General features: G+C 39.9%; 1 pseudogene; it reads left to right on the top strand.

Annotated features, from left to right (window-relative positions):
• The first annotated feature begins 11,465 nt into the window (after positions 1-11,465).
• Positions 11,466-12,334, top strand: LOC147621991 (uncharacterized; annotated as a pseudogene).
• The last annotated feature ends 376 nt before the right edge of the window (positions 12,335-12,710 follow it).

The raw sequence follows: 12,710 nt of genomic DNA, 5'->3' as shown, positions 1-12,710 counted from the left end.
GACTCAGAGGAAGATGTTGAAGTTCTTGAAGAGACTTCTGGGTCAAAGTCTCAAGATGTGAGTGATACTTTGCTTTTTGGACCTGGAGCTCCAAAGTCTGATCCTTCAGAATCTTCTGGTCTTAATATCATAAGAAATAAAGCCAAAAGGTTTCATATGGTTGATGAGAGACCCTTAATTTTACTAGTGTCTAACATAGAACGTCCTCCATTGGATCCTGTTTCAAATAAGAGACCACTAGAAGTTCGAACCATTGTCCCTGGACATGCGAGTAATCTTAAAGTAATGATGAAGGAGAAACCAACAACAAATGTTTTACCCCTTCTTGTTCTTGTGGATAAGTCTTCTTGTGTTAACAAAGAGAGTTTTGAGGGATCAAAAATCAATCAATACAAATACTTTGTCTTGGGAGAAACTCACTCTCTCATTGCTAAAAAAGAGTTATGTGTTGAGTATCCTCATGTAGAGAGCTATAAGACAGTCCTAGCATGGGTCTATGCTGGGTTAAGTGATGATGATGCAAAGCTACTTGCCCTTGATCACAACATTGATTCCGAGATGTGACTATCCATGTCTTTCTTACAAAAAATAAGATTTTTTCATAATGATTGGATTAATCATATTCAGCAAGGTCATAAAGTTGATGAAGCTTTCAAAATCAAGCTTTGTGAGCAAGTTGGCCTTGTCTTTCAAAGAAGTCAAGCAAAGCTAGACGCTCTGGAAAAACAAATGTTCGAAGTCATGATAATTTCTTTCAGTTGGCCTTTCGTGATGATGGAGAGATATGGGATCTATAAGAAGACATTTTCAAGCTTTGGGAGCAAGGTAAAATCAAAGGGCAAAAAGTAAAGCTCCCACCTGGAAGTCAAAAGGGCAAAGGAACAGGGAATGAGGACACTTTGAAGCCAATTCCTGAAGAAATGCATATCACAAATTGGCGAGCAATGCAAGGAATACGCGAGAAAAATATTATCATACCCATCCTGGCACGAGTGAAAGGAGGTTCTTTGACACTCGATGAAATGGCAAAGGAATTAGAACAGTACGTTGCTAATTCTACTTTTTAAATCTACTTATTTTATTTCATCTAAAGTTGTTTTTTCATTTTGTGTTTTTTTGAAATAGGCAAAAGACTTTCTTGTACATGCAAAGAATCATGATTGAAAAAGACTTAATTACAAGGATTGGAACGAGGTTCAAATGTTTCATCCCATCACTAGTCAGCCAAGCTCCTTAGAGTGTTTCATTTATCTTTTCAAAAATGCGGTAAGTAAACTACATATTTGAATAGATTTTTTTTTATTTGAGTGTTTTTGAAGGTTTTGAAAAAATTTAGATCAAATATTTCAAAAAATTGGTTTTGATTTTTGTAATCTAGTCAATGTGTATTCTAGAATACATTTAATGTTTACTTATTTTCATTTTAACAAGTCTCGAGCACCTCGTGCTCCCATAAAGAGCATTCCTCAAGAGTTTGAGCAACATTTGAGTCGCGCAAGGGCAGAGCGGAAGAGATTAGAAGAGGCACAAACTTTGGAGATCATTCAAGAGACAAATATTTTCATTTCTGATGATGTGTCTACAGAACCAGTTCAATATTTTGTTTATGAAGGCAAAGTAGAGAACATGGAATCGTTTGTGACTGCAGAACATTTTACTTTAGCCATTGCTGATGCTTCGTATGGATTTAAGGCACCACACTCAATACACGACAAAGTAAAGTACGGTGTAAGTGCATATAAAAGAGTCATCGATGCTTTCAAGAAGGTCACAATGGCTGAATCATGGGCAATGGTAGTTTTTCATGCTCATGATCAAATCTCTGCTGAGAAAGCATTCGTTGACAATCAAATGGTCCATCAGCTATGCATATGGTATGTTAAATTTCAAGGGTTCTTTTGCAAGTTATAAAAGCTTAAGTTAAAGCCTAACTTTTTCTTTTGTAGGACAAAGCCTAACATCAAAGGCTATAAGCTTGACAGACTTTCTTTTGCTGCGGAGTTTGCTACCATTGGTTTTTGGTCTCCTGCGAATTTGAACAGATTTGAACAATAAATGAAATTTTAATTTTGCTTCAAAACCTAACCAAACAAATATTTTTGATAGACCAGGCGTGTGTCGAAAGCTTAGGGATCTTTTTGGTGATTCAAATGAGATCATGAATCCTTATCAAAAACCACAACTTTTGATGATGGATTTAATCGAGCTTCTATCTTTAAAAAGGAGAGTGGATCATGGATCTTTTTGTGGGGACAGGTAATCATGTAACCTTAACTTTTTACATATTTTATATTGCTCATTTAAGTGAGCTTTACCATGTTGATTCTTTTTTTCTTAGGAACAACCACTATTAGTGCTCTTAAAAAAGGAAGGAATGTTGTTGCTATTGAGCTAGATCTAGTTCAAGTTGGTTTTATTCAACAACGAGTCACTGCAATGAAAGAATTGTCAGACGAGTTTCAAGAGGTTGGAATGAAAAACATGGCAGCAAACCCAAGAGTGGTGGATGCGTCTGGAGAACCTCAGCCTCCCTTTGGACCTAATGGTGAAATGCAGTTTGCAGATCTTGAGCCTTATGAAGATCCACATACTGTGGATATTGATATTCCTCTTACGGAGTCAACACCACTCATTGTAGGAACTGAGCAAACTGATGAAGAAGTTAGTAATGAAGAGGAGGAATTTCCTCTGCTAGAATAGATTTAGACACTTGCACCTTTTCCATTGGTGCTTTCTATTCTACTCTAACTCTCTATGTTGATCTCCTGAGTGCCATTCAAAGGAATGTAGCTTGATCACCGTTACATTCGTCCACTTTTCAACAAATGGGGGGAAATACATGATACCTCATGTCTCCACTGACACACCAAAGATGTGCCCTCCACCGCACATGAAGACAAAGCCACTGTTGATGGCTTCCCGACATCATCACCCTCATTAGATCCGGGCTGACACATGGAATAAATGCATGTATACTTGTACACATGATAGCATTCATGCATCTTTACATATTCCCTCACAAACCACTGCTCAGTTTTAGAAAGGGGGAATGACATTAGAGTATTCTGTACACCATTCTCTCATCTCTATGGTGTGCTCCTCAGATATGAGGTACTTGCACACCCTATTTTCTGACATTTCTCACGTGCACGAAGACCATACATATTACAAATCAGTAATGGTGAATTGGTTTCAGGAATACCTCATATAATTGCTCCAAATGCTAGTTGGCATGCCGTTTTGGTGGGGTTGGTTTATGGAGAGCCCAAGCAATTCCCGTGTGTCTCCCACATTGAGGTTAAGATTCGATGGAGAGTTCATAGTATAATTGGGGAAGATCTTGTGATGGAGGCTAGCTAGGCACTCATTCGATGCTTGTATGCTCAAATTGTTTGCACTAGTATGGAATATGTCTGTAAAATCAATATGTTGTATCAATTAAGACATACGCACCCTTCACACATAGATATTTGGCGACATCCACGGACAATTAAACATATGCAACAATTACACACGAGTTGAACTATCGATATGTGTCAAGTTGTAGTAGAGTGTTTACATGATTTACCGCTAATGTTCGACATGTGACCCCCAGTCGTCTTTATACTCCTATACAGCTGCACAGTTAGAGGAACAACACCCGACATAATCCCAATATCAGGGCAACCTAGAGGACCAGAGTAACTGTTGACATGAGAAAAGAAGATCATGAACAGAGAAATTACTCTCATACGTATAGACGCCTTTGTGACTTGAAAGCGGGCTAATTAGTAATTACATATTCAAGATTGTGGATAGAATATTCAGGTACCTGTAGGTGGCTCTTCACATGAGCCAATGTTAAGTCCTTGATATTCATAAGCTGCATCACTGACTTGGGTGTTGCTCCTTTTAACATCAACAGAAACATGCAAGCATGTCAAGAAGAAGAATATTCATCTTCAAAGGCTACAAGGATAGACATTATAAGAGAATCAATTCAATACTGCTATTTTAAGGCTTATTGTAATTAATGATGTATGTAACTAAAGAAACGAAATGCAATGGTTATAGTTAAATAAGATAGAGAACTGTCACAAGCAAAATATCCTTGGTGATTACTGTTTCTCTCAACATCATCATCTCCTGAATTGTGTTAATGAGCTGTTTCCAATTTCTTAATATAAGCTGCCTTTTATTTGATTTAAAAAAAAGAAATGCAGTGGTTATGTACAACCATAATTTCAACTTTACTACCAAGTGTAGATGTAAGTTAGGTGAGCTAGCTAATCAAATTGCGAGGGTGCCCTCACGCTTCTCTTGGGGATGGGCTGCTTCCCTTGGACGCCCAACTGCTTCGACGGCCGCATGACGAGACTGCTTTGAGAAGCCTGCAACTGCTGTGCGGGCGCCATTCTACTGCAGCTAGGTGAGTACGCCGCAGCTGCAGCGTTGAGATTTAACAGAGCAGCATCTGATGTGCTGATCGAATTTCTATTGACGGACGTCTCCATGATCTGATCTGCCTTTGAGCTGCAGCTTGCAAAAAAGATCAGGGGATCGGCCACTACCGGGGCTTTGCTTGTTGCAGGTCTAGATAGCTGATTTTGCCAAGCTAAGCCAGAAGTCGAGCTTACAGGCTTCGTGGAGAGCATATAATTGGAGCTTCCTGGGGAGAAAGGCTGACGAAAGAGAGGGTACCGCATCTTCTTTGTAATTTGTGTATCAACTATGGTTTCCAAGCGTGAATGCGAGATTGAGTGGCTTCTCGTGAGACGTACTGCGGAAGCACTTGCCAGATCCTGCGCCATATCTAGGTCGTACTGTGCTTCCTTGGCCGAGATATTGGCTGAGGTGGGGTATGCCAAGCAGAGGTCCGTGGAGGCGCCCGCCACTTGATCTCCTTGCCTCTTCTTTTCTGCTGCAGCTACATGTAGCTCTACGTCTACAGTGGAGCTGTCACTGATCTGGCAGGCGCTGTCAGACCCGCTACTCATCATGTGGATCTGACGATCATCGTCGGCCTTCTTCCATAGCTCCAAGCGGAGATCATGTGAAGCATCATACGCGTTGCTCGCACTATATTCTGGAAAGCTGATGTTCAGTGTCAAGTCAGGAACACCAGCTGCTTCATCATTTGTACACATAAAAGGGCTTCTGCGTACAGTATATTTCGAGCCAGTCGACGCCTGCACAGACGGAGAAACAGAAATTAGGAAATAGTTAGCACAGTGCAGGTATCCTCCGGCTTATTAACTCTTGGTTGCAAAATCATGAGTTGTCAATAGCGGCTGAAATTAAGGGATGTTGCTCTATCGATATCACTCTAGCGTTAACTCATACGGTTGAGAAAATGTACGAAGGTGGATTAAAGCAGACGTAGTGTGCAAGTAAGCATGCAGATTACGATTAAGCAAGTGTGTGTGTGTGTGTGTGTGAGAGAGAGAGAGAGAGAGAGAGAGAGAGAGAGATCGAATAATCACTACAACCGATAATCACTACCTGCAGCTGTCTCAGAAATCAGGAGGCGCGATTAGTAGCCGCTATTAGGAGGTGAAATAAGGCTGACTCGATCAGTCCCCCACAACTTACAGACGCAAGGCTGAAATTCGCTGCAACCCCTCTTAGATTTCAAAATTACGGCCTTCAATTTCAAGGCTGAAAGCCAAGATACCGGCCTAGGTCTCAGGTGAAACCCATTACTCCACAGTCTTTTCTTCAAACCCAAGTTTCAAAGATGAGTTTCATTTGAAGCTCAACGAAAGGAAACCTTCAAATTTCATCTCTGGCTAGACGTTGTTTGCAAGACTCCGTACCTAGAAAGTAGAAGGTCAATAAACAAGCTTATAGTTGAGCATTCCGCAGGAATTGGAGTAAGACCCTAAGCGAACAACAGGCTTGTTGATTTCAGGCTAGACGTTGTTTGCAAGACTCCATAGTTTTCAAGGTCACAAAGTACGCGGCCTAGAATGTAGAAAGTCAATAAACAAGCGTACAGGTGAGCATTCCGCAGGAAATGGAGTAAGACCCTAATTAGCGAACAACAGGCTTGTTGATCTTAAACAAACTGCAGGCAATTTCTAATTAGCCTCCTATCAGGGTCGAAGAGCCTAAAGGTGCGTGAGTACGAGTGTGTACTACGAGGAGGCCGATGAAGATGAAAGACTAAAGCGGTGGTAAAATAGAAGCTACCAGTATTAAATTTTTAATCTGCTTTCTTGATAGTCGATCGAACTTCTTTCTAATCATGTATTAAATTTCTAATCTGCTTTCTTGATAGTCGATTGGGCTTTCAAGGCTTCCATCGCCGACAGTGTAATCAAGGCGCGACCAGTTTTTTGGGTCTCTCTAGTAATTGCCCAACGGGCAAAAAAGTGCCCACCAGTGTTTATTTTTGCAAGTAGGGTATCCTTTTGCTTAAAAACGTCTCTTTCAAATTTGTCTTTCAGTGTGAAGGGCATATTTTTTTCTTTGCCCTTCAAGAGAGAGCCAACATAAAGGTTATCTTTTAAGTTCCTCTATAAAACATTTACAAATGAAATAAAATTGTTAAGTCCATTGACGCACTATCAGATTAAGCGTATTACAATTCCTTAGCTTATAAGTTTGTTTTTCTTGATCACCATGGTTCTGCTATAAAGCTTCATCATCTTTCTCAATAAGCTATCAATGAATGTCTTTAAAAAAAAGTAATTGATGTGTAATGTGTATCTAAAGAAACAATAAATTAATACCTACATGCCCTTCATGTGCAAGGTTCAATTTTTTCCACCCTTCCATGTTAAGGGCAATTTTTGTTATAGCACTTCAAGAGCAATACTCGACTCTTTCTCATACTTCTTTCGCAGGTCAAATTTCCCCTAGAAGGGGGCTCTGCAACCTTCAAAAATAAACACTGGTGCCCACTGCCAACCAAGTACTCTAGGCTCGAGGGGGAGGGGCCGTGCCAGCAACTAGTGTATTTGTACCCGCCAGAATTAATACAAATGGGCTGAGATTTTAAGTAGGCCCTATCTTATCTTAAAGAATGAATTTTCATACATTTTAGTTATAAAATCGGCATATTGGGAAGGTTTCGAAAAAAAAAACCGAATAGATTTAACAGTTTGTCCTTATTTTGATTGGTTGAAAAATATGTTTTTTCTTAGCACTGCCTGAGGACTGGAAGCCGAGATTTTGAGATGGTTATTAAATCCCAAGGTGGCACTGCTTGTTTTTTGAATACTAAAAATTAAATGGAGGCATCTGCACCCTATAAATAATGGTTGAAATAAAAGGTTAAACTTTAAGGAATCAAAAGAGAGGGCACCTAGAGACTAGCACCCTCTGATTTATGGTTGGGAGAAAAGGTTTAAACTTGAAGGAAGCAAAAGAAAGGGCCCCTCAATCCTCTCGAAGCTCTCCCTGTCAAGGTGCCATGTCCCGCCTCGGCTAGTGGGCTTACAAGCATAAGCTGCAACAGAGGTCCCATCATTTACATATGGAGGGCTTCATGAATATAGCTAATCATAAGCTAAAACATAGATGCAAAATATCTCTATAATTAGCAAAAGCATTTCATTGAAAGAAAAGGGGAGGTCCCATCATACATATGGAGGGCTTCATGAATATAGCTAATCATAAGCTAAAACAAAGATGCAAAATATCTCTATAATTAGCAAAAGCATTTCATTGAAAGAAAAGGGGATGGCATTTTTACAAGAAACTAGCATGTTACCTTCATTTTCAATCGAAATAGTGGTGCTTGTAAAGAAGAGCCAAAAATACTCTATTCAATAAAAAATTATGCCCCTCCTCCTGCTTATACTAACTAAAGCGGAACATGGGTCTCTAAGGCCATCTTCCTACATGCCAAGTTTAACTTGGCCAAATAATTCAATACGCATTTATTAGGATGGTGTGAGTTCATTCCCACGTTGATTCTCTCCAAGTTTTTCTTGCAAAAACCTAGCTCTGCCATTTTTGGCCCAATTAGAAACTCCATGGCCAAGTTAATTGGGCTCGTGTGAAAAGGTTACACGACATGGGTATCCTACAAGCCATGGCCCAGTTAATTGCATCAAGAAAGGAGAATCTTATAGCAAGAAACTTAACTTGCTAAAATTCTAATTGTGCTAGAACCGGCAAGGTTAGGTTGAGTTCATGTTGGGCCTCCAAGTACTCCTAGTGGAGTTACAAAAAGCTCTAACATTGGAGCTCCATACCCATGCCAGTCATGCACTCGTCATGCAAGCAGTGTGCCAGCAAGAAAACAAATTGTAACCATCAGACATTCTTGAAAAAATCCTTGCATTGTTTGAAACTTCTGAAGCTTGCCAAAGCATTTTGGACCTGCCCCCCCCCAAAAAAACCCCACCCCTTCGCCCCCTACCCATCCCCATCTCTCCTAGTTTAAGGCCTTCAAAGAGCATCAAAGCCCTTCAAACCTTCTTAAGAAGGCCTCCTACATAATAGGGTTGCAAAAAGAAAGCCACTATTTGAACTTTTTTCTAAATTTTAGACATGAACATATATATAATGTAGCTACTTTTGAATGCCAAGCTAGTTTATGGCCTTCAAATTTGAGCCGTTTTCTCCATGGTGTTTAAGAATGCTCCCATAGAGCCTCCCACACTTGTTGTATTCACACATTTCCTTAGTTAGACGTAGCACTTGTAGGCGTTCATGCAGATGCACCTAAACATGCTCTTAGAATTTGTAAGAAAAACTTGGCCAAAGAACCACCATGAAGTCTCCTTCTCGATTAAGTGGTGATTTCACCTGACCAAACAATTGCATGGGAAAGCGATGTAGTTATAGAGTGTGCTTGCAATGCTCTTAGAATTGGGAGATAAACTTAGCAAAAGCAGCACCGTGACGTCTCCTTCTCGATTTAGTGGTGATTTCACCTTACCAAATTGTTGCATGGGAAAGTGATGCAATTGTAAAGTGCACTTGCGGGTTTCACTCTCAAGTCCCACCAGCTAGTCTCCCTTGGGGCCCACAATAGGGTTTATTTTTGCAAGTTGCAGCACCCTTCTAAGAGGCATTTAGCCTTCAAGACAATTGGAAAAAAATTTAACCCTTAATAAAAGGTTAAAGTTAAAAATTAGCCTTCTAAAAGAAAAGGCAAAAAAAAATTCCTTTATATCGAATAGTGGTTTTGTGACATATTTTTTGGAAATAACTTATATTAATAAATATAAAATCAACCTTGTTATTAACATTACATTTTTGGGTCCTTGTAATCTTCCTAGTAGCCAAGGCTAGTTGAAATGGAAGTTACATAGTACATTTGACTTGGTATTGCAACTTGCAAGTTTTGCAACCGTGTTCTGAAGACATAGAGGGCGTTCACACGGTGTAAGTGCAATGCCCTCTAGTGGGCACCTCGTGGTCTATAAATTTGTTTACACATCGTTTTGAAAACCACGGATGGCCGCCTCTAACTCATTGATAGCTAGTTTTACACCCTCTTCAGTAAAACACACAGCATTGCCATACATCTCTAATGGTCCACCCCATTCACTGAGGGACAAACAAGCTTCCAAGTATGTTCGGCTTATGGTTGTTGCATGCCTTGGGGAAAAATTCAAACAAGCTTCCTCCAATGGAATCAATCATTCATGGTGGGAATGAGGAAATTAACAATCCAACCACTGGGGAAAATAGGCTTAGGAAACAGTGCCAGGGGTAGGCCACTAGTTGGTAGAGTTATCTCATGCCTAAGTTATTCATTTTTCATATTTTAAGCTCTTTGAGGTAGCAAAAGTCTTTAGTCCAAAGGACTATCCATAGGATCACAAATCTTACTTTGCCATGGGTAAGATATGGATGTATGTTTTGATGGAAAAGTTTGCAAATTTAGCATGTGAGATGCAATACAAAGACTTTATGATTAGATTGAAGTGAGCATACAATACAAAGATTTTATGATTAGATTAAAGTGAGCATGTCCAAGGATGAGTATTCATGTAGCATGAAAGTTTTGTGGTCATGATGAGGAGTCAGATCAAACCTATGGTGAAATGAAGAAGCTTTGGCATGCATGCCTAGTCATTGTTGCAAGCATGGTGGATTACGAGAGGGTTTTTTCAAAGATGAATTGAATCAAATATGAAGATCAAAATTTGTTAAACTTGGAAGTATTGAATATGTTTATGTCTCTCTCTTACAATGGCTCTAAAAACTTGATAGAGTTGGATTGAGATTCTAGATCTATCTTTTATGGGATGACTTAAAGCACCATCGTAATCCCAAGGTCATGCCTACCAAGAAACTAAATGTGGTTATACTTTTTTGGTACTCTATGTTAACTCCATAAGAGTTATAAAGATATATTTTATAGATGAAGCTATGTATGTGTGGAATGTTTTGAAGAGCCATCGTATTTTCAAGGTGACTAAACTTAGAAAGTAAATGTGTCTATACTTTTTTGTTAATCTATCTTACCTTCATAAGAATATTGAAGATGCATTTTGGAGATAAAGCTATGTATATATCCAAGTGTAGATCATGTAGTCCTTTTCTTTGGCTAATAGTTTGAAATCATGTTTTTTGTTAATGCTTATTGAAACTTTTTTTCTTTATCCATCATAATATGAGAAATAAATATTTTATTTTTTTGTCTGATTTTCATGAAACCTTATATATCTTAAGTGAAGGTTTCCATGTGGCAACCTCCCAAGAGCTCGTAGCATAGAGTCCTGCCACAGAGTTTTTAGATTAAATATTTGATACAAGAGTAATTTTTTGGGTTGTTTATTTGTAGGATGTCTTCATCTTCAACAAGTAGCTCCAGTGAGGATGAATCCCTCCGTATCCACCATCGCGAAATGTGGTTGGAGCAAAAAATCAAATGTATGTGTGATCGATGTCGAGGAAACATGTATCGTGCACACAGGATTACACTCAATCACATCTCAAAGTATGGAGAATGGGATGCGACCGTAAACATGGTAAGTGTTCAAGAGTTAAGGTTGATTGAGATACCTATGGGTGTTCATATGTTTGAGTTATGATCCCGTTTTAATTTGATACTACAGGATGCTCGTCGTGAGGAGGCAAAGCATCGGCGATATGAGGTGGGATCTTACGGATGCATGAAGTGATGGTGATAGTAGCCCTCCGCCATTACCTCATGAAGCCGTGGAGTAGGAGGTGTTTGATGATATGGTGCAGGATTTATATGTCCATCAATCCGAAAGGGAGGGATGATAGCATGAAGCAGGATGATCTTTTTACCGTAGCATCGACTCCACTGTTTGAGGGGTGCACATTCTCTGTTCTACGTGCCTCCCTTAAGTTACTAAACTTGCAAACCATCTATGGATGGAGCAATGCAAGTTTGAATGCATTACTCAAGTAAGCTTTAAAGTCTTTTGCTAACATGGTGAATTATGCTAGTGGGTCAATTACTCGAATGCTTTTCCTCATTTATGGTCTTCACGTGCAGGCTATTGTGTAAAATGCTTCTAAGGGAGAATAAATTACCGACCTCAAGAGATATGGCAAGGCAACATGTGACCTCTCTTGGAGGATTAGATTACAAACGCATCCATGCATGCGTCAACGATTGCGTCAACGATTGCGTTTTGTTTCGTGGGCTACATAAGAATGCAAGAGAGTGTCCTACTTGTGGAGAGGCAAGATATAGAGCAGATCTCAAAACTTTGGATGTGCCTCATAAGGTTTTGTGACATTTTCCCATAATCCCTCGCATCCAACATATGTTCAAGTGCAAATCCATTGCACAGCTCATGTCATGGCATTCCTCCCATCGATCAACCGATGGCAAGTGGAGAACTCCCGCAGACACTCTTGCGTGGAAACATATTGAAGACACATGGCCAAGCTTCAAGGAAGAACCTAGGAGCTTGAGACTTGGATTGGGTATGGACGGTGTGAACCCATTTGGTCTCAAAAGCACCTCTTATAGTGTATGGCCAGTGATATTAGTGAATTATAATCTTCCACCCTCTATGGCGATTAAGACAGGACATGTTATGTTATCCCTTCTAATTCCAGGGAAACATAAAGTCAAAAATCCTGATGTTTATTTGGAGCCTCTGATTGACGAGCTAGAGATACTTTGGAGAGGTATCGAGGTGCATGATGTGAGCAGGCCTCCCTCGTCATCACGAGACTTCAACTGCAAAGCAATCTTGATGTGGACGATGCATGACTTCCCAGGCTATGGCGAGTGTTCAGGTAAGCATTGCACTTCTAATTATGAGTAGGCAAAGGATGTGGCACCCTAAACCCACCTTCAACTCTTAATTGCATCTATTGTTCAGGTCTCACTACATCGGGTTACCATGCATGTCCTATTTGTGGTCCTTTGATTGTTGCCTCATGGGACAGACACATTGAATAAGGTCATCTATGAGAATCACCATCAATTTCTCCCACCTGATCATCCTAGATATGTTGCCCCTTGGAATGAAGTCCTCCCACAATCACTCACTGCGGGAGATTGGATGAGAATTTGGGACGGTTCCATGACTCCTCCACCACTTGGCATGAGCCGGTAAGGGTTTGTAACTATTGTGTGCTATATTGGCTAGAAATAAAGATTGCCCGCCGCTAACACCAGCTTTTGTTTAGATACTCCATCTTTTATCATTTACCATATTGGTCCCACCTCAAGATCAATCAACTGCTTGATCCCATGCGTATCTTCAAGAATGTGGCATCTACCATTTGGGAACATTTGAATGGGACACGAGATTCCGTAGGCATAAGGGAGGATC

The sequence above is a fragment of the Cibotium barometz genome, chromosome 29 (assembly GCF_041138505.1).
Source record: "Cibotium barometz isolate CiBa-2024 chromosome 29, ASM4113850v1, whole genome shotgun sequence".
In the NCBI taxonomy this organism is placed as follows: Eukaryota; Viridiplantae; Streptophyta; class Polypodiopsida; order Cyatheales; family Cibotiaceae; genus Cibotium; species Cibotium barometz.
This window is presented reverse-complemented; position numbering and strand designations above follow the sequence as displayed.